At 34.5% G+C, this 22,787-nt stretch overlaps 1 protein-coding gene and 1 long non-coding RNA gene across 2 annotated transcripts in view; both read left to right on the top strand.

Annotated features, from left to right (window-relative positions):
• Positions 1-22,787, top strand: part of LOC101891812 (probable serine/threonine-protein kinase roco5) — a 350,337-nt gene that overhangs the window by 288,877 nt on the left and 38,673 nt on the right. The window lies entirely within an intron of this gene.
• On the top strand, positions 11,326-17,171 carry LOC131804234 (uncharacterized). The gene is made up of 3 exons (XR_009342994.1): positions 11,326-11,651; positions 11,917-11,970; positions 12,032-17,171. It is a non-coding gene; the product is annotated as an uncharacterized LOC131804234 (long non-coding RNA).

The following is a 22,787-nucleotide window of genomic DNA, read 5'->3' as shown; positions in this document are numbered from 1 at the left end:
TCTTCCATTCACTTCCTTGACGTCGGGCTACGCTACCAGTATCACTGCAACGAGCGATGGTACCATACACAAAAGATTTATTCACATTTTAATACTGGAGTGCTCTAACGATAGTCACTTGTGGTTTTCCAGCCAAATATAAAGAAATCTCTCTATCACGCTTGAATTCCATCACTAATAACATTTTTTCTGGAAAATTCTCACGAAAATGTTTTTGTGCGCTTGTAAACAATATAATAAGTTGTCGGACGAGTGGCTTAGAAATGACAGCAATCTGAAGTTGCTTGCAGTTTTTTTCATCTCACCCTGTATATTTATACCCTACGCCACAAGGTGGTCTTTATGCAAAAAATTTAGTAGAAATCGATTCAAAGGAGGATATTCTTCTCATATTTTACTTTCTTTGGACTCTCTATTTTAACTATAACACAAATTAACAAATTCCCCTTAAAAACTTTTAATTGTTATACGAAACTGCACTTAATATACAAAGAGGTGTAGGGTATCATAAATTGGGACCAATCCGACATTAAGAACATATTGGTTTTATTAGGACTATCTATAATAGACCGTTGTATGATAACAATTTTTAATAAGGGATTAAAGAAACATTCTCTGTCTTATATAAGTTTTCTGGAACTCATTCGCTTCAAAACTTTTTTGGTTTATTAAATTCTACAAAATTGTACCTGCCCCCCAAGTAGCTATTCCCAATTTTTAACATTCGACCATGTATTTTCATTTTCTAAACCATTCCATGAAATGTATCCTCCTCTTGTCGCCTCCTGTCTCACTTATTGACTTCGAATGTCATAACTTAGCGATAAACTGATTTTATTAAGAGGAGCATTTCGTTGAAGTGATATGGATGGTATGGCACATGTGACTCAATTTACCAAGCCATGGTACGGTAAGTGTGTGCAATCATTATAAAGATTTACAACAACTTCTAGAATATTGAGAATGAAAAAATAGGACACCAACCGTAGCTACACCCCACCAACCACCTACAGTAATAAAAGTAATTAAGTAAAGTAGGAACGATAGGAAAAATAAACCTTCTTACAATATAATTATATTTTGTAGTGACAACAACAAAAAAGTGAAGAAACGGAAACATGTCAACAATAAATGCGATTTGTCGTACATTACTTTTCCTACCATCAGAAAAATTGAGGACAGTTTAAATGGTTTTTAAATTTTTTAAATCATGTTTAGAATGGGCGACACTTGTATAAATAGTTATAAAATAGTTATACACACCGATGAGTGTAACCCAAATTCATTAAAAATGTAATTAGTTTTAACCTCATTTGTGTTTATTCAATAAACAATTTCCTTGCAGTTGGACTACTTTTTGTTTGGACTAAATAAACTAATATTATTATTTTGTACTAAATACTAGAGTAATTACGTGCAGCGTGTTATTTAAGGTTGCCATTCTAAATAGGGGCCCACAAATGACAAATGAAAAATAAATAATAAATACTGTGTATGAAAATGCGAAAATGCATTTTTTGTGTTGTATTTTAAATTTATTCGAAGTTATGGAACTTCTTTTTTTATGATTTATATTCTAAAAATAAAAAATAAAGAACGAAGATCATTTACTCAAATGAAGATCTAACACGAGCATCTTAGATGTGTTGACAGACATAGAATCCTTATTTTTTATAAACAATGTTCAAAAAATAGTTACATCTTAAGAAAAATTTCATAATATAATGCATTTATTAACAAATATTATGAACATTTTAGGAATGAATTTAAAAAAATAGAGCAGTTTTTGAAAAACATTTATAAAATGTGACAATTTACAAAGTAAAATTAAAGCAGAAATGGTTCGAAAAGTAATGAAGCGACTTAATATTGAAAAATTACCTCGGGGTAAAGCCATTGAAATTCCAAAAAGTGCAAGAACTTACACCACAACAGAACGAAAATAAACTCAAAAGAGCTAAAGAGTTTCGTCGCTTGGCCGAAAGTGGTGAACTGCCGAATTTTGTTCTCTCCGATGAGAAAACATTCCTTGTCCAGCAGTTTGTATACAAACAAAATGATCGTGTTTACTTGCCAAAGAGGTCAGCTGAAAATCATGTTTAGAATGGGCGACACTTGTATAAATAGTTATAAAATAGTTATACACACCGATGAGTGTAACCCAAATTCATTAAAAATGTAATTAGTTTTAACCTCATTTGTGTTTATTCAATAAACAATTTCCTTGCATTTGGACTACTTTTTGTTTGGACTAAATAAACTAATATTATTATTTTGTACTAAATACTAGAGTAATTACGTGCAGCGTGTTATTTAAGGTTGGCCACCGGAACTCAAGCGCCGGACATGGTGATGATGTGGGCCGCCGTAACAACCGATGATCGCCCTCCGCTCGTACTAATCGACCGTGTCATCAGAATAAATGCCGAATATCATTGCGAAAATATTCTGGAAGGTGTATTAAAGCCTTGGGCACGTAAACATTTTGGAAGCAGACCATTCACATTCCAAGAGGACTCAGCACCATCGCCCTCGGCACGCGCCATCCCAGAATTGTTATAAAATGAGGTTCCTCGCTTCATTTCCAGCGCACAATGGCCACCAAAATCTCCGGATATCAATCCTATTGGACTATTGTGTCTAGAGTATTTTGGAAAGCAAGGTTGGCACTAAAAAATACCAAAGTGTCGATCACCTCAAGCAAGAGCTTCGCCGGGAATGGGCCAAAATACCGTAGCGCAAGATTTGGGCAGTGTGTGACGGTTTCATTGGCCGTTTGAAGGTCATAATTCGTGCCAAAGTTGACCAATTCGAACAAATCTAAACTTATTCTATAATTTGATGCTATTTCCGACATTTTTTGCTTTCATTTAATAAAATTAAAAAAAGTGTAAAAATTGTGGCGTTTGACTTTGTAACAGTTTTTTTATCTCACCCTGTATTTTGTGGACCCTCGTAATGGGCACTTTTTCCACTTGTTAGGGTTTTTATTAAAAATCTGGGTCCAAAAACCTATGAGTATCCTCTTGTTAGCTTGGTATTTTCAAAAGCATTCATTGGCCATACCGGCTAGGTTGATACGGATCATTGACCCGGGTTTTCGGTTTCAATAACTAGATGCACAGGTCTGTCCAATAAAAAGGGACCAAAATTAGCCCAGTCTTCTAGTATCATATGCCACAAAGGCATAACATTTAATATAATCATAAAATGTTGTTGTTGTAAAATGGTCAGTCTTAATCCCATCATTGTTGTTTTTATAAAAACAAATGGAGAACGATGCTAAATTATTCCCCGATTTTTCTCAACTATCGACATTTTGCTATTTCCATCAACCATCTTTCTAGAGTGAAGATGGAAGATATGTATCGGCCCACTCCTTATTGTATCTACCAACACAAAAAGTGAAACTTTTAAAAATTTGAAAATAATCTACCGATTCTTTTCAAATACTGCTCATATTTATATTTTTGTCAATATAAGAACGTGAAAATGGGACACATCGTTCAAACAGAGATAAGAGCGTAGTCCGAAAATCGTTATATTTTATTACGCTTAAATCAAGTGCAAACATGGATAATATCTGTCGAAACCTTTTCGAAACATCCCCACAAAAGGTAAACATTCTGAAAAAAGTTTACTTTCACTAAATGGTAAATACCATATGATTTTGTTAAAAATTCGGCTATCTCAAAATATCTACTCATATTATATCTAGAGTAACGTATCGGTCACTTCTTCTGGTACCTCTTCAAGAAAAATCAACAATTTTGAAAAATCATAGTTTACAAATCAGCCAAAAAATTTGGGGTCTGGCTAAAGGCAAATAGCAAACTTTTTCGTATCCCGCGGGAATCCTAAATTTCAATTTCTAAAATTAAGACGCAAATTTTTATAAAGAGAAATTTCTATAGGAAATTTTACACCATTCGAATGGTGGCAACAATTTGTCAAGCTGTCAACAAATATAAAGTGTTAACAATATTATTTACAATAAGACGTAATATTTTAATTTAAAATGCCACAATACAATATCAATATGTGGCAGGTGTAAAATTGAAATGATACTTGAGATTCATACAAATGCAATAGAAAATAGTTCAGTTTTTCAAAAAGACCGCGCACACAAAACACAATTTCATTTGAATAAAAAAAATGAGAAACGAAGACAAGCAAACCAAACAAACAATAAAAAGTTATTAAAACAAGCTGTAATCGAAACAAGTTCAATGATTTGATGAAAACTTGTAACAATCCGATCCGATTTCAAACACTTGGCTGGCGCGTTAGGTATTGCAGTTATACAAAGTCAAGTATTACACAGGGGAAAAGTTTGCTGCACAGTGGGAAGATATAGAAGAACTTTTTCTAATAAAACAATAAAAGAAAGTGTTTAATTTTTCCCTGAAAAAACGCACTCGTAGTTTCGATGTGATTTGATTGAGTTATTATACCCCCACTATTCTATGTAAGGTATATTAACTTTGTCATTCGTCTATCTGTGTTTCTGTCCGTCTATGTGTCTGTCTGTTGTAATCACGCCATCTTTCGAACGAACTGAGGTAGAAGGCTAAAATTTTGCACAATGTGTATTTTGCCAGTAGTACAAGGTGAGTTAAAAAAACTGCAACAAACTCAAAGCGATAATTTTTAATTTTTTTTTAAATTTTATTGAATGAAAGCAAAAAATGTCGGAAATAGCATCACATTTTACAATAAGTTTAGATTTGTTCGAATTGGTCACCTGTGGCACGAATTATGACTTCAAACGGCCAATGAAATCGTCACACGCTGTCCGAATGTTGCCCTGCGTTATTTTGGCCCATTCACGTCGAAGCGCTTGTGCCAACCTTTTTTTTAGTGCCAACCTTGCTTTCCAAAATACTCCAGACACAATAGTCCAACGGATTGGTATCTGTAGATTTTGGTGGCCATTGTGCACTGGAAATGAGGCGAGGAACCTTATTTTGTAGCCATTCTTGGGTGGCGCGTGCTGAGTGCGATGATGCCGAGTCCTGTTGGAATGTCCAAGGTCTGCGGCCAAAATGTTTGAGTACCCAAGGTTTTAATACACCCTCCAGAATATTTTCGCGATAATATTCGGCATTTATTCTGATGCCACGGTCGATTAATACGAGCGGCGAACGACCATCGGCTGTAATGGCGGCCTACACCATCACCATGGCCGGCGCTTGAGTTCTGGTGGCCAATCGAAGGAGCACATTTTCATCTGACCTCATTGGCAAGTAAACACGATAATTTTGTTTGTTTACAGATTGCTTGACAACGGAGAAATCCAAATTCGGCAGTTCACCACTTTCGGCCAAGCGAAGCAACTCTTTAACCCTTTTCAGTCTATTTTCTTTCTGTTGCGGTGGAAGTTCTTGCACTTTTTGGAATTTCAACGGCAACGAGCTAATTTTTCAATATTTGCCGAATGGAATATTGCGATATGTCCAGCTCACGAGCCATTTTTCGGCCACTGCGACGCGGTTTTCGATTTTCGACAATTCGCTTCTTAACTTTTCGAACCATTTCTGCTGATGTTGCTGTTTTCTTCCGTCCACTTCCTTGACGTCGGGCCACCCTACCAGTATCACGGTACCGACCGATGGTACGAGACACAAAAAATTTATTTACATTTAAATGCTGGAATGTTCTATCGATAGCCAATTGTGGTTTTCCAGCCAAATATAAAGAAATATCACTATTACACTTGAATTCCATCACGAATAACTTTTTTTCTGGAAAATTCTCACCAAAATTCTTTTCTACGCTTGTAAACAATATAATGAGCTGCCATTGGAATAATTTTAACAGCTGTCGGACGAGTGGCTTAGAATTGACCGCAGTCTAAAGTTGGTTGCAGTTTTTGCATCTCACCCTGTAATTAAGTTCGTAAATGGGCCATGTCCGTTTTCATATAGCCCTGGTCCGTGTTTTGATGATTTTAGCAGCAATGTTAACCGGAATTGTTTCAAATTTTGTAGTTGGGTTCCAAAGCCTGTGACAAAAAAGTACTTATGAAGGAAAACGTCTTCGTATTGCCTCCATATAAGGGGTTGCATTTGAAAAGTAAGGGATTTTTTTTTAAATTTTCAAGTTCCTTCAAAATGGTTGAGGATATTAAAAATTCGGCCCTGTCGAACTTAACTTTTTTTACTTGTTTTAATGTTATTTTATTAAATATGCCATCCTTGTGGTTCTAACCTTTGTTGGATTTAACTGCAACAATTTTATTTATTCCATGTTCCAAAAAAATTCTAAAGACTTCATTGAAAAAGACAAAGACACAATAAAAAAAGTAGGGGAATACTTATAATTTTAGTAATGTTTGCTGAAATGCAACACAAATAAAATGTTCAACAACGGGCTGTAAGCCAGAGATCAGTAGCAGAGAGCACACACTCACCGCACCGATCGACATTTTCATCATCATAATTAACAGGAGCACCACCATTCCAACTGGCACAATTCCCCTTTTCTTATACATCACTGCGCTTTCTTTCTTTTCTTCCCAGTTTGCCTCCTTTGGACCGCCTTCTGTTTTCGGTGTAATTACTCTTCAAGTAATTGCTAGCAGGTTAAATGAGACTTGAAAGCATATTTTATAATGCAATGATGATGATCAGGTGCTTGCCACGAACAGAATAAAAAACAAAAATATCGAAGAATGAAAAAAACTTGTTTATCTGCCGTTTTTTTAATTTCAATAATTTAATATACATTAACAAGACATTTTAAAGAAACGTTAACATAATTACTGACACATGAACGGGTTGTTGAAAATAAGTCTTTAATTTTGGTTTTGTAATGTGGACAGGTTTGATTAGGAAGACAAGTTCATTGATACTACTTTGTTGATTCATTTATTCCGTAAGTAATGTGCCACATATTTGATAGAAAAATGCAGAGATGCATCAGATTTTTTAACAATGTTAGTGTATAATGTTTTTTTAGGTTTTTAATCGATCTTCATTTAATCGAATTTCAAAATAACTACTAATTTGGAGACATGCTCTTGTAAAATAATGGATTGGTAACCTGAATTGTAATGACTTTTTTTTTTTTTTTTTGATTACAAGCTATTTGTCGTACTTTTGATAGCATCAAGATTAATTGTCTTTTTATATCCTAAATCACACTGTGGTACAGGTTAAAATTTTAGTGCATTTGTTTGTAATATGCAAAATGAATAGGCATAGGCCTATAGTTCTGTTTGATGTTCTACATAGAATTTTTGTAAGCGAGCTACAGATCGCATTTATTGTCAACAATTCATTCGTTTATCCTAGGACGGACTTTTTTAAAATTTCCTATTGTTGTCCGATTTTGCTTCCAAACGATTTCACTTTTTTTTTATCATATTTAAAATTTGTACACCATTTGTCTCATACGACGGCAGTATTCTGTCTTGAAGTAATTTTATGAATTTCGGTAAAAGTCAGTTAAGATAAAGCTACAACTCAAAGCAGCAAAACAATGATATTTGACACAAGGTATAAGATATGGAATTACTTTTTCCGAAAATTGTCGAAACCGGTTAAGATTTAGATATATAGCTCCCAAATATATTTAAGCCTTCTCAAAGAGATGATATTCACTCTACAGCAATGATATTTGCTACTAGAGGTCATATAGGGTTCGCCATCTAACGTTTTAAATCAACTATTGCTTATTTCGTGAATGGTAACACTTATGCTTTTTGCTGGACGAATATGGGAAATATTGTTATATTATTTTGCAATTCATGGAAATATTGTTGAATATGTGAAAAAATTGCTTCCGGATTTTGAAAAATAAGAAGCACCGTCAGTATCAGTTCTACTGGTACACGAGTTAAAACCAACTGACTGATTTCGATTCGCTAAGTAGACCTACGTTCTACGTACTGCGATCTTTTCAGATGACACTCACTTGGCGAGAATGCATTTAAGGCACATAAAACCTGCACGAATTAATTGAAAACCCATGCACCCAAAACGAGTCACAGTTAATCGTAGCCTCAATTAAATTGTTATGTAGTTTTTTTGCTGTTAGTCTTGTACCATTGCAAAATCGTGGTGGGTATATGTTTCTTCATAAAATAATATCCAAATCTAAAGCGATTTCAATATAATTTGACAAAATGTATTTTTAGACCAAATTCCGTCACACATTCTAAACTTCATTGAAATTTGACATACATAGGGAGGTTGCTGCATCAAATATGTGAAATCAACCGAATATATATACAAGAGCTATATCCGAATCTGAAACAATTTTAAAATAAAATTAATTTTTGTGCCAAATTCCGTTACACATTCCAAATTTGATAGTTATCATTTATGACCGATCAATAGATATGGCATTCAAAATCTAAATTTTTTGGATGTACTTCCAAGTGGAATTTCAAAAATGTACATAGCCTATGTTACATTCGAGTAATATTGTAATATTTTGATACTTGCAGGAAAATCTGTTTAGCGGATTTTCGAATCGAACGTACAAACATTTCCCACTTTTATAGATGTAGATATTTTTTGTCTGCGTCATTTTAGACCTGATGTATGTTTCAGCTAAATTCGATTCAGAACATTTTGAGTCGATTTTAAAAAATTTCTATGTGCGAAGATCAATACGTTTTGTTTGCTCGTTGTACAATACTTAGTACAAGGTCACCTTCCATCAAAATCTTCCTTAAAAGGATTAAATTTAGAAAAATATCCTAAAAATTGATTTTGTGGTATGCACGTACTAAGAAATAAAACAGTGGTATAATAAAAGCAAAAAATGAGTACTTGATTCTAGCATATTTTACTCTTCCTTGAAAACAAACAACAACTACATAGAAAAATAGAGTATACTCAATTTTTTCTTAATCACATGAGTACTCCCACTCGAGTTCGAGTAAGGAGTGAAACTCACTTTCATAGCTATGATCAACATTAATGTGCGCCCATCAGTAATTTTTGGCATCAAAATTATAAAAATAGACAAAAATGGCACGAACGATGCTAAAATTAATATGCTGTTTGGAAAACAGAAAATTGGTATCAAACCAGGCACAAATTATATGAAAAGTACAGGTTTTATACGGGAACTTTTTGGCCAAAATAAAACAACTAAAAAACTTAAAGAATTTCGTTCGACCCGAAAGTATTATCCCTATGAGGAACAATTAAATAGAACTTGGGTAAACGATACATGTATCGTCCATGTATCGTCCAACCTGGACATACAAATATTACATTGTGCGAAGTTAAAAATATTGGGATGCGCATTTTATGGAGAAAACCGAAGTTCCAATATAATCGGGAAATCCCTTAACTTTCTATAATATATATGATGTCTGTAAATTTATGACTGTTAGCACAGGGTTGCCCATATTCGACGGACCCATCTGGCAACGCCATAACTTTTGACAGAGATGTCACATCGCTTAATGACATACCGCGTTTGAAGCGTCAGTCCAAGCAGAGTTTTACCATGGACCAATACACGCCAGGCGAGCGCTCTGAAATAGTTGAAATTTACAAGAAGTCAATTGTGAAAACTCAACGTGCTTTTACAACATTAAAAAATGTGAGAAGTGCGCCTTCTAAGAACACCATTAAGCGTTTATACGAAAAATTTTCGACTGGTAAGGCTCTTTCTAATCCGAAGAGGCCATATAAAAGTCGAGCAAGGCGATCGGCCGAGAATATCGCTGCCGTATGAGCCAGTGTTGAGAGGTCCCCAAGAACATACCAAAAACGCCGTTCTCAGCAGTTGGGAATGGCTCGGTCCACTTTACAACGGATTATTCGCATTGATTTGCATTTGTTCCCGTACAAAATTCAATTGACGCAAAGAATGTTGCCTGCGGACAAGCCTCGTCGATTGGAATGGGCCCAAAGGTCCGTCGAATATGGGCAACCCTGTATAGCACTAGTTCGAAGAACACCACCAGGAGATGATAGTGAAATATTTGGATATACAAAATTTGGAGAAACTCAGAGATTTGTATCGATTTTATCTAAATTTGTAACTAATATAAGCCGGATGTAATTATTACTTCATGAGAATTTTCAACCAAACCGTTTATTAGATACTTTGACTGTTTGTGGACTGACTACAAAAACGAGCCAAAAAGACACCGATAGATTTTAAATACCTTGAAATTATTTCCATCAAAAATATATGAAGATGACAAGAACACATTTTGCTCACCATTCGGCAGGAAATGTGGCCAGGATTCTCCAAACAGCAAAAATAGGTAAAGAACATTATAAAGTCCTTTGCCAAAACATTAATCTATTGAAAATGTTATTGTAACTCGGTTATGATTTGAAATTGACTATTTACATATTTTCCGGCTGTAAAGTGTAGCTTAGAGTTTACAAACACCCAAAATTAGTCTGTTTCGCCATATGAGGCTTATGTCACAACATGCACACATCTTATGGATCATTTTCATTGGGTGATTCTTCATCGGTTTTCAAATGGTTCTGACAAATTCGAAATACCAAATGTTGGAAGGTAACCCGAATATGGATTTTACTAATAAAGAAAAATTGATGGCGTAGATCAAATAACAATTATTTACTTGCGTCTAAAACCCCCCATAACATTAAAAATCTTAAGGAATGGATTCGCATTACTGGTAAAAAAGCTTTGGGGAAGCCACCACGCTACATATATTTATTGCCTCAACAAACCTACAACTTTGATAAAAATTCTACATTATTTAATTTTTATGCAGTTGCATATTTACACAATTCTAATAAATTATTCATGTCTGGGTGTACATGATATGTTCTATAGATTTCATAAGAAGTGGTTGCTCAACAATTCTTGTTGGCAACTTTACAAATAAATTTTAAATATTTTCTCACAAAGAATAGAAAATATTTTCACCAACCCAAAGCACAAACTGCATGCCCTAAAAATTTGAAGGTATTTTTCATGCAAAATATTTGTCACCTTCACATTTCTGGCGTGTTAGGCATGTTCAAATGCCCTTGAAAAACTAAGAAATATGTTTTTCTTTGCCATAAGCTGATTTGTCTATTTGCCCGCTTCTTAAAGAAGACATAGATAACTTGTTGATGGTACCACCTAAGCAGGCAGGCAGTGAATGCAGCCACTAAAATTGGTGTTAATTAATATAAAAATGATGATGTAAAAGCATGAGCAAAAACAACCTGCAAAAGGAAACTCGGACAAAAACAAATCCCCAGTTGCTACAGGTTTGTGTAGTTGAGCTATTGGCCCGGCCATTACCACCATCACCACCCAACACAAATGTTGTCAACATCATCATCACAAGACCCAGTCACAATTGTAATCGCAAAACGAAAAGAAATGAAATGCAAACAAAAAGCATGAAAAGAAAACAAAACAAAACGCGCAATGAATGCATTTGGCCTGGCCTAAAATTAGGCCGCCGCATTCATTGTAGTTGCAACTGGGCTGGTTGGCCGTCGTCGGGTGTTTAGCTCTGTCCTTTTGCTTGGGGTTTGTTTGCAGACGCCAAGTTTTAATAAAAATGTCGTTGAACTGCTCACATATTTGGCACCACAGACCACCGTCGTCATCGTTTCGTTTTATATATGTTTATAATAATTACAGAGATATACGAGCAGCCAATTGACCACCTCTGGCGTTCAGCTTGTCATCATCTGATTCGTGTATTGTTTACTGTTTTTTTTTTATTACGTATACATTATTATTTTATAAAAAAAATAAGTTTTGTTAATTTTCTTTTTTTATAACTTCATTAAAATACTCTTCCCGTCTGGCATTGACATAAAATTAAATGTTTTACGATTTTCTTGGATTTATTTTAAAAATGTAGTTAATTTTTATTTTTGTGCAAAAAAAACCAATTAAAAGAAACACGATTGAAATAAAAAATATTGACTAATTTGAATTTTTTTCCTTTTTTCTTTGCAGGTAATTAAAATTTAAATTTAAAGTAAAAAAGCAACGTTGACAGATCCATTAGAGGTAAGAGCCTTAATGTGAGCTGCAATTAATTGTGTACATTAATCAGGATGTTGTTATAAAGTTCAAGTTTATTACAACAAGTTCATCAGACTTGTAGCAGATAGCAATAAAAAGCTAATATGGAAACTTTTAGGAAAACTGTGGAAAGTCCTATTGAGAAACAATAATCGATTGCGTTCATAAGGAAGCTGGATTGGCCGGGTTGTGGAAATAATGGAAACTTAATATAAAAAAAACTTTGGGTGGCAAATAATGCCCGACTTCTAGGAATCTCAAAATCTGTCGGATACATTATATATTCAAAATTGTTTTGTAAAGTGGATTTTTAAATGGAAACCAAAATGATACTGTTAAAATACCGGTTTTAACGGTTGTAGCCGGTAATTTTACATTTTTATAATTCTACATAAACAATAAACTTTAAGACTTCAAAATTCCAAATAACAACTAATTCGTAAAAGGCCTTAAAAATGAACCAAAGAAGCAACACGAAATGTATTTTGGTGGAAAATTGTTGTAGAAATCTTCAAAATGTCGAACATTAAGAGATGCAGCTATATGAGGGATATAATGGACTCATTGTTATTTGAGAATCCAAATTGATATTTTTCATTTAAAATCTTCAAAATATTTTAGATCGGAACGTTAACTAAAAAAATAACAAACTTTGAAAATTCTGTTGGAAAATGTGGCTAAATTTTATTTAAGAAAAACGTAGACATGTACTGCAACCAACTTCAGGCAGCGTAGGAAGAAAACAGCAACATTAGGAGAAATGGTTCGAAAAGTAAAGAAACACTTGATCGAAACCCACGCCTCAGTGCCCGAAGAATGGCTCCTGAGCTGAACATATCGCAATATTCCTGTCGGCAAATATTGAAAAATGAGCTCGGGGTCAAGCAATTGAAATTCCAAAAAGTGCAAGAACTTACACCGCAACAGAAAGAAAATAGACTCAAAAGAGCTAAAGAGTTGCTTCGCTTGGCCGAAAGTGGTGAACTGCCGAATTTGGTTTTCTCTGATTAGAAAACATTCGCTTCATTTCCAGCGCACAATGGCTCCGGATACCAATCCGTTGGACTATTGTGTCCGGAGTATTTTGGAAACCTAGGTTGGCACTAAAAAATACCAAAGTGTCGATCAATTCAAACAACCGCTTAGACGGGAATGGGTCATTGGCCGTTTAAAGGCCATATTTCGGGCCGTACAAATCTAAACCTTTTTTAAAATTTGATGCTATTTCCTGCATTTTTTGCTTGGGATTACCCACCCCCGATATAGTCTCTTACAGTTGTATCAGGCAGTCACCCTAACCTTTTATAAGTACAGATATGTGCTAGACAGAGCATGTAAAAATTATTTTGTGATTGTACGTGTTTTTAATTAACCAAGCTAAATGAAATCAGTCGGTTTTGCCGAATGCTTCATGCCGTTAGCCAATGTTCGGTTATTAAAATATATTTGGAATTGCGTTATGATTATTCATACTGTTGACCCTTCATAAGAGAGGTTCCAAAGGAATGGACCAATTTGGATATTTTCCCTTTCGTATCTGACAAAAGTCTGATAAAAATATTAAAGCGTATCAGATTTGGATTTTATATTGACTACTGGCTTCCCTTTAAATTAGATATTTTATAATATTTCGAAAAGTTCGCGTTCTATGAGAGCTATAAGTATTTATATTTTGACCCATTGTGCGGCAGATACCAGAAGGAGTAGTCCGATATTGCCCATCTTCACAACACATCTGGTGTTGATGGAAGTATTGGCATGTGCCGAGTTTGAAAGTAATCGGATGCTGCTTTTGTGTTTTATGTGCTTAATGTTCATTCCAAATTTGACCGTTTGTAGGGAGGTACTAGACGAAGTGACCCGTTCAGTCCGTTCTTCATACCAGACCTTGTGTTCGTGGAAATATTGTAATGTGCGAAAATTGAAGATAATCGGACTCTTAGTTACGAGCTTCATTTTTACGAGCCTCGTGGTTATTCACAATTTTGACACTTTATGAGGGAGGTACCTGAAGGAGTGGACCGATATATTTTGTCTTCATTCGAAGACAATCATACTCTCACATCACATTTTATAAGAGTTATAATAATTAAAAATTTTGACACTCTGTGGGGGAGGTACCGGATGGAGTAGAGCGACATTGTCCTAGCACTGATGCAAATATACGGATTCGCAAAGTTGGAGCAAAACCTAAAAATCTAACATCTAAATTGGTATACAAATTTGTCGGATGGAAAATTTATTGAGGAAAGATAAATTTATACAACTGTAAGTTTTCCAATTTAGGAAATAATGTCTCAATATAGCATTTTATATTTATGTATTCCAATAATTCTAACGGTGTATTCAGAAAAATATACGACAGCACCTTCCTCATCCACTACTTGAAAACACACAGACATCCCGTGAGACTCTCTTTGCTTGCCGAACTGGATCAACTCTAAAGCTTATGTTTTTCTCAAGAAAATTATTTTATACAAAGATAGTAGTAGTAAAATGTGTTGTGTCCTAATTAGGAAGTTTTAAGTTTACAATTATGCTCTAAATAAGTTATGTTTTCCAATTTTAATATCCAATCCAGGCTCAGAGCATTAAATGGTCCTCTCCTCAGTTACTCATATGGACTTAACAACTTGTTTACTTTTTATTTCAAGTATTAATGTGTCACCCACAACAAAGTTTTTTTTTTTGTGTTTGGCTCACAATTATTTACACCACAACATTTTCCCTGCAACAACACCATCTGCTTCCTGCTCCCAATCTTTTGTTGTCTCGAATCAGAGAAAATGGAAATGCTTTTCCATTTTAGTGCACTCGTAACATATTCATTTCATTTTTTCGTCGTCTTCTCAAGAAACTCCATTCATTCATTCATCCATCTTCTCCTTTATTTTTTATGCCACAGCTAAAGCAAAGTCGTTCTACTCCAGTTTCTATAACAAATGCGGCAGTTAGTTGCAGTTGCATGCATCCATAAAATGGAGTAGCGCTTTTGAAATGCATGGAACCACACTTCCAACGTCCACTCTTTTTTGTTGTTTGTTTGCTCCGTTGGATATGTTGGATATTTACATACCATGGCGGTTATGGTTTGAAACTTTGCTTTTGTTGTTTCCTCGAAATCTTAAAGAAACTCACGTTGCTGCTTTTTGTCGTTTCTGGTTGCTCCAATTGTCTAAAGAATTGTGTTTGGTTTTTGTCGATATTTTTTTGACAACTTCCATGAGGAAAAGCAGCATGATGAATCGGAAAAAAAACGGAAAAGAAAAAGGTCAACAATCGGGTCACATGGCATGACAAGCGGAGAGTAAACAATAGGAGCTGTGTAACCTAAAGAAAAACAACACGATTATAGGCGCTTTTTCCTTTATAGATTTTTTTTTAACATTTTATGTTCAACATTAAGAAAATCCAAATCACAGTGGTTAATACCCATTACGAACTTCAAATACGAAATTTGTTACAATTGCGGTAAATAATGTCGCTAAAATCATTAAAATAACGAGTATCGGAAGGTATCGTTATATGGGAGCTATACGAAGACGTGGACCTGCATACACAAATTCATAGGCTGCAGTGCCCATTACGAACTTTAAATATGAAATTTGAAATAATTTCGGTAAATAGTGTCGCTAAAATCATTCAAATGCCGAAATTCGGGAGGTACCGTTATATGGGGGCTATACGAAAGCGTGGACCGACATCGTCCATTTACTAATTTCACCTGCCTACTTGTAAACTATGCATGTATGCTAAATTTTAGCCTTCAATCTCAATTTGTTCGAAAGCTAGCGTGATTACAACAGATAGACGGAGAGACACAGAAAATATATACTTTGAATGGTCCATTATGAATATTTTGATGAGTTACAAACTGAATGACAAAGCTAATATACCCTCCATAGAATGGTGGATGGTATGAAAATATAGGAGCAAGCCAGACACTTTTCTCATATGAATCCACTGTACAGCTATATTTTAATTTATATCTGCCGCCTTGGAGTTTTTCGAATGACACAAAATCACGGATTCCTCTAGCAACTGACCCAAGCATTTCTCATTGATGTGTTAAACAGCAGAACAGTCGATTCCACATAAATTGTATCAAAAAATTTCAAAAACTTGTTGTTAAACCCTCCAATATTATCTGAATCAGCTGAGGATTATTTCCAGAACGGCATCGATTCGGAACGAACTATTTCAAAATATTAAATAACAATAGCACTGAAAGGCTTAGACTTTTAAATTCTACTTTATTTTCATTTACCACTCAAAAAAAAATTGTTAGGATTTGCGTGCTTTGGAGGGAGAGTGAAATCCGCTCGAGCAGATTCTACTGTCGTTGCTTACTCTATTTTGAATATTTCGCCTCCCACTCTTATTTTTCAAACAGAAGTAACTCTCAAGATATCCCACATAAAACCAGGAGGTGATCTTATACAGAAAAATACACATGCATAGATATCCAACAACGGTATGACAAGAGCTAAAAAAGTGCTCGGCAAGACTAGAATCTGTTCGATTTTGGAAAATTTTGCTCCCACTCATAAACGAGGAAAATGTGCTTACTTATATTCGAGCGACATCGAAAAATTTGCCCGATTTTTTCTGCAACCTGGATAGCAGTCGCTCGAATTCCAGAGAGTTTCATTCTTTATAAAAATTCGAGCGAGTTTTTCGGAGGTCTGCTCCGAACTGTCCAAATTAGACCAATCGCCTGGTCATTAAATAGATGATAATTCCTATTGTAGGCCTTAAAAAAATTTTGATTTAGCAAAGAGAATAACTAAAGAAAAAATAAGGTTTTCCAATTACATTATTTTTTCTTTAGTTGTCCCGTGATTTACTTACACCAAATTGTCCTACATTCTTTCAAATATGCCAAATTTCGTTTATCCATAACTGACCGTAGTTGCAACTTAATTCGTTTTGAGTTTCAAATTCACTTTTCCTTACAATGACAATGGTCGTGATAGATTTCGGTAATTTAAAGTTGAGTATTTGGCCACACTTTTTTTGAATGGACCAAAAAATAACATTTACTTTTGGTTTCGGTTCAACGTCGTTTTCATTTCAGGTCACTTTAATGAAATCTATTTTTCTCTTTTATACTAAAAAAATATACACAATTTTTTAACATTTTTGTTTTTTTTTTGAAATTTTTAGTGATATTTCAAAGTAATGCTATGGAGTTTTTGAAATTGATAGTAATTTTTCAATTATTATTACTTTATTATGAATTTTGGTAATATTAATGAGTTTATCTTGATTGTAATTTGGACTGCCATTTATATTTCAATTGGGGGTCTCATTTTTTTCTAAATAAAAAAAATTCGTTGTACCAAAATTAATGGAATAGTATTTTTTATGTATTATAAATAAATGTACAGAATTAAGTCTATTGTCAAATGAGATTGTCTTCAATTGATTTTTATTGAAAAAAAAAAAAAAAACATAAAATCAATAAATCAGGAAAGGCAATGGAATTGTAAGTATACAGGGTGAGATAAAAAAACCAACCTCAGACTGCTGTAATTTCTAAGCCACTCGTCCGACAGCTGTTAAAATTATTACAGTGACAGCTCATTATATTGTTTACAAGCGTAAACTATTTTGGTGAGAATTTTCCAGAAAATTATTCGTGATGGAATTCAAACGTGGTAGTATGATTTCTTTATATTTGGCTGGAAAACCACAAGTGGATATCGTTAGAGCACTCGAGCATTTAAATGTAAATAAATCGTCTGTGTTTCATACCATCGCTCGTTACTGTGATACCGTGATGGAAGTGGAAGGAAGAAAACAGCAACATCAGCAGAAATGGTTCGAAAAGTAAAGAAGCGACTTGATCGAAACCCGCGTCGCAGTGGCCGAAAAATGGGTCGTGAGCTGGACATATCGCAATATTCCACTTGGCAAATATTGAAAAATGAGCTCGGGGCAAAGCCATTGAAATTCTAAAAAATTGGAAGAACTTACACCACAACAGAAAGAAAATATACTCAAAAGAGCTAAAGAGTTGCTTCGCTTGGCCGAAAGTGTTGAACTACCGAATTTGGTTTTCTCCGATGAGAAAACATTCGTTGTCCAGCACTTTGTAAACAAACAAAATGATCGTGTTTACTTGCCAAAGAGGTCAAATGAAAATGTGCACCTTCGGTTGGCCTCCAGACTCATGCGCCGGTCATGGTGATGGTGTGGCCGCCATAACAGCCGATGGTCGCTCTCCGCTCGTATTAATCGACCGTGGCATCAGAATAAATGCCGAATATTATCGCGAAAATATTCTGGACGGTATATTAAAGCCTTGGACACGCAAACATTTTGGCCGCAGACCTTGGACATTCCAACAGGACTCAGCACCATCGCACTCAGCACGCGCCACCCAAGAATGGCTACAAAATGAGGTTCCTCGCTTCATTTCATACAAAAGTGTCGCTTCGCCGGGAATAGGCAAAAATACCGCAGAGCAACATTCGGGCAGCGTATGACGGTTTCATTGGCCGTTTGAAGGCCATAATTCGTGCCAAAAGTGACCGATTCGAACAAATCTAAAATTATTCTAAAATTTGATGCTATTTCCGAAATTGTTTGCTTTTTTTAATAAATTAAAAAAAAAATTAAAAATTATGGCGTTTGACTTTGTTGCAGTTTTTTTATCTCACCCTATACTTGACCGCGTTATTTCCATTTTCCTAATTTTTACAAGTCTTCAAAATTCGAATAATTGTTCTTCCATCCATTTTATTACTCGTTTAGTTTAGTTAGATCCCACCATCGGTCGCTAAACACTCATCGGTGAGTAACTACTCAAACATGGCACTCATATCTTAAGTGCGCCGCAATTAATTGTCAGCCATTTATTTAATGTTCTTATTTTTTTAGCCACAAAACTCCGTAATTCAATATGGCTAAGTGACTCATTTAAAATTCAAATAAGCCGTTATGAAGTTTTCCTATTTTTTTTTCAATTTCATGTCGTTTCGGTTAACATTTAATTTGTCATTTGTTAAAGACCTTTGAAATGCCGTTGTCGCTTTTCCTTACCAGCGAACGGCAAAGATATCTAAATCGAAATATGTTTAAAACATTTAGCAGCTATCAATTCATAGCTAGTGGATATTTATTTTGCACAAAATGTGGGTCGAATGCAACAAATGAAAAACGAAAAACAAAGTTTGTAACTTGTATGTTTATGTAAAGCAAATACCAGCAAAGCTTGCAAACTCTTGCAGCAGAAACGGCGCAGGTTCTCCAATGGTCTTGTGGCCTGTAAGGAGATAAACTCCTAGACTCCAGTTTTTATTGGCCAAAACATTTGCTGTTATTGGCAATATTCGGTTGGTTTTTTATGCGACTTGTTGTTGCCGTTATTATGTTTGTGGTTGTTGTTGATTTTAAAATTTATGTGCCCGCGATTATCGTAGTGCGCCAATTAAAATCATGTTTATCTGAAATAAAATTAAGAGAAAAAAAAATGGTTTGCTGTTTCGGAACGTTTGTTTGGTTGTTTAATGTTGAGGTTGTTGGTCGTTTTGTTTTTTGGTTGCTATTGTTTCTTTATCATTTTTCTCATGAAAATTACTTTTTTTTATTATGTTTTTATTAATACGAAAGAGAAATAACAATTTCACAGTTTGCAAGTTAATTGTAAGGAAAGCAATTGTGCAAAATCAGGAAGCGGCACAGAAATCCTTTTAAAAATATTTATATAAAAATCCATGTTTAGAGGTCGGTATACCCATCAGAAGATATTTTTAAAAATATCCGCGGTTATAGCTCTTCTGGACCTACCAAAATACTCTTAAAAAGCCACGTTTTGATGTCTTTTCTCAAAATTATTAGAGTCAAAATCTGAAATATTCTTAAAAAATCCACGTTAAAGGTATGCTGAACCTACCATAATATTCTTAAAAAATCCACGTTAGAGGTATGCTGAACCTACCATAATATTCTTAAAAAATCCACGTTAGAGGTATGCTGAACCTACCATAATATTCTCAAAAAAATCACGTTAGAGGTATGCTGATCCTACCATAATATTCTTAAAAAAATCCACGTTAGAGGTATGCTTATCCTACCATAATATTCTTAAAAAAATACGCCTTTTGTTCCATTCGAAAATCTTCTTAAAAAAATCCCCGTCTTTTGGTCCATTTGAAAATATTCTTTGAAAAATCCACGTCTTTTGGTCCATTTGAAAATAATCTTAAAAAATCCATATCTATTGGTCCATTCGAAAATATTCTTAAAAAATCCACGTCTTTTGGTCCATTCGAAATATTTTTAAAAAATCCACGTCTTTTGGACCATTTGAAACCATTCTTAAAAAATCCACATCTTTTGGTCCATTCGAAAATATTATTAAAAAAATCCACGTCTTTTGGTCCATTCGAAAATATTCCTAAAATAATCCAAGTTAATCCAAGTCTTTTGGTCCATTCGAAAATACTCTTAAAAAGCTTTAAGTTCGGCCTGGCCGATCTTTGAATACCCACCATTAGGAACGATTTTGGCAATTTTCAAAAAAAAAGAAATAAAATCCGGTAAAAAGTTTGTTAAAATCTTAAAAATGCCGAATGTAGCCGTTATATTAGAGTCTATACGACGACGTGCATAAGCAACTTTTGTCATAAACCATTACAATACTTAAATGCGAAACTTGAATAAAAAAATTCTTTCAGTAATGTAGCAAAATACCGAATATCGAAAGGTATTGTATATGGGGGCTATACTAAAACGTGGACCTACATGACCCATTTTTAATACCAAAAGCCTCACATAAAATTTTATTAACCTACTTCATTTCGTTCGGAAGCTAGAGTGAGTGTGGGGTCTAAAATGTATATTTCGAGGTGTTACAAACGGAATGACAAACTTAATATACCCCCCATACTATAGTGGAGGGTATAAAAACCAACGTTTAGATGTCTGCTAGGCCTTCAAAAATATTCTTCATAAATCCTCTTTTAGAGATCAGTTGATCAGTTCTAAAAATATTCTTTAAAAAACTTACGTTTGGAATTCTGTTGATTTTTACAAAAATATTCTTAATAAATCGACGCTAGGAATTATATTGGTCTCTTCAAAAACATATGCATAAAATCCACGTTCAGAGAGAGGTATGTTGTCGATTCCAAAACATTTAAAATTGCACTTTTCCAAAAGATTTAAAAATAAACATAAAGCCCAAATGTTTAATAACTATTCGTTTTGTGGTCTGTTGATCCTTCAGAGATAATCTTAAAAATATCCGCGTTTAGAGGTCTTAAAAAATCATCGTTGGGTCTTCAAAAAATATTCATAAAAACTACGTTTAGAGGTTCGTCAGTTTTCTCATAATATTTTATTATAAAAATTCCGTTTATAGATCCAATAAAATATTCTTAAAAAATTTACGTTTGGCGATCTTTTGAAACTTCTAAAATTATTGTTTAAAAATCAAAAAATTCTTAAAAAAAAATATTTAAGCTTAGAGTTATGTTAGTGCTTTCAAAATATTCACTAAAATCCACTTTTAGAGATCTGTTGCAGTTTATTGAAAGAAGCAACCCAATATCTAATATCTCATATCTTTGTTCATGTCATTCTTCCACCAAATGCAACTCATTCCCGTCAACCTTCAAAACACTTCTGAATTAAAGAAAATCAGCTGTTCTTCGATATTAATACGATACGGCGATGTTCCCTTAAATTGTTTTCATGTTGCATTGATAGCTAAGGTCATTTGAATCACATTACACACATATGTGAGGGAGAAAGGCAACATGTACTTAGCTGTCAGCATATTTTGTACTAAACGAGGTATAGTTGCTTAATTGTGGAAATGTGTCATTGAAGTTTCCCTCTCTGCGTACGTTTCTTTATATATTTACCCATTTTTATCCCCTTAACCATATCATTTGATACGACCAAATCGTGCCTCATCGAAATAACGGTTTTAGACCCTAGGTCTCTTTAGACCAAATCAGTTTCAGGACATATAGAGTCGATCTAGGGATGTCCGTCCGTCTGTCTGCCTGGCTTGCTGGCTTATGCGCACGATAACTCTCGAAGGGAGTATCCAATTTGGTCCAAACTTGGTACATCGTGGTACTTTTATAAAATGAAACCGGTTCATTGATACAACGAAGCCTTTTTCTTTCAGTGTTGGATCGAGTTGGGAGTTGGGCAAAATCGGTCCACTCCTACTGGTACCTCCCCCAAATTGTTGAAAAATTTCAAAGAAAATAATTTAGCTCATAAAAATGAAACGCCACGACCAATTTTGCTCAAACTTGGCAAATCAGAATATTTTTTCAGTGCTGGATCAGGTGCGAAAATGGGCAATATTGGCCCACTCCATCATTCCTATAAGGTGTCAAAATTTTGAATAACAAAATATAAAATTTGTACAACCAGCTTAGCAGGTTATTTTTGGTTTATGTTAAGATATTTGCTAAAATGTTGACTTGTTGTTCTTCTTAGGGGTCATTGGCATGTAATTCTTCACAGCGACATGACATGGATATCGTTCATGGATACTATATTCAAGTAACCTACCCTTCAGACGTTATAATAATTTCATAAATAATAAATACCTTTATCCCACAAATAATGGCAGATGCATGCCCTCTAATTTACCAGGAAGCTTAAAAATAATAGGCCACTCTTATGAAATTTACAATAAAACGAACGGAGAGCGACCATCGACTATTATGGCGGCCCAAACCATCACCATGGCCGGTTCTTGAGTTCTGGTGGCCAATTGAAGGTGCACATTTTCAGCTGACCTCTTTGGCAAGTAAACACGATCATTTTGT

Source organism: Musca domestica, unplaced genomic scaffold (genome assembly GCF_030504385.1).
Source record: "Musca domestica strain aabys unplaced genomic scaffold, Musca_domestica.polishedcontigs.V.1.1 4, whole genome shotgun sequence".
NCBI lineage: Eukaryota > Metazoa > Arthropoda > Insecta > Diptera > Muscidae > Musca > Musca domestica.
This window is presented reverse-complemented; position numbering and strand designations above follow the sequence as displayed.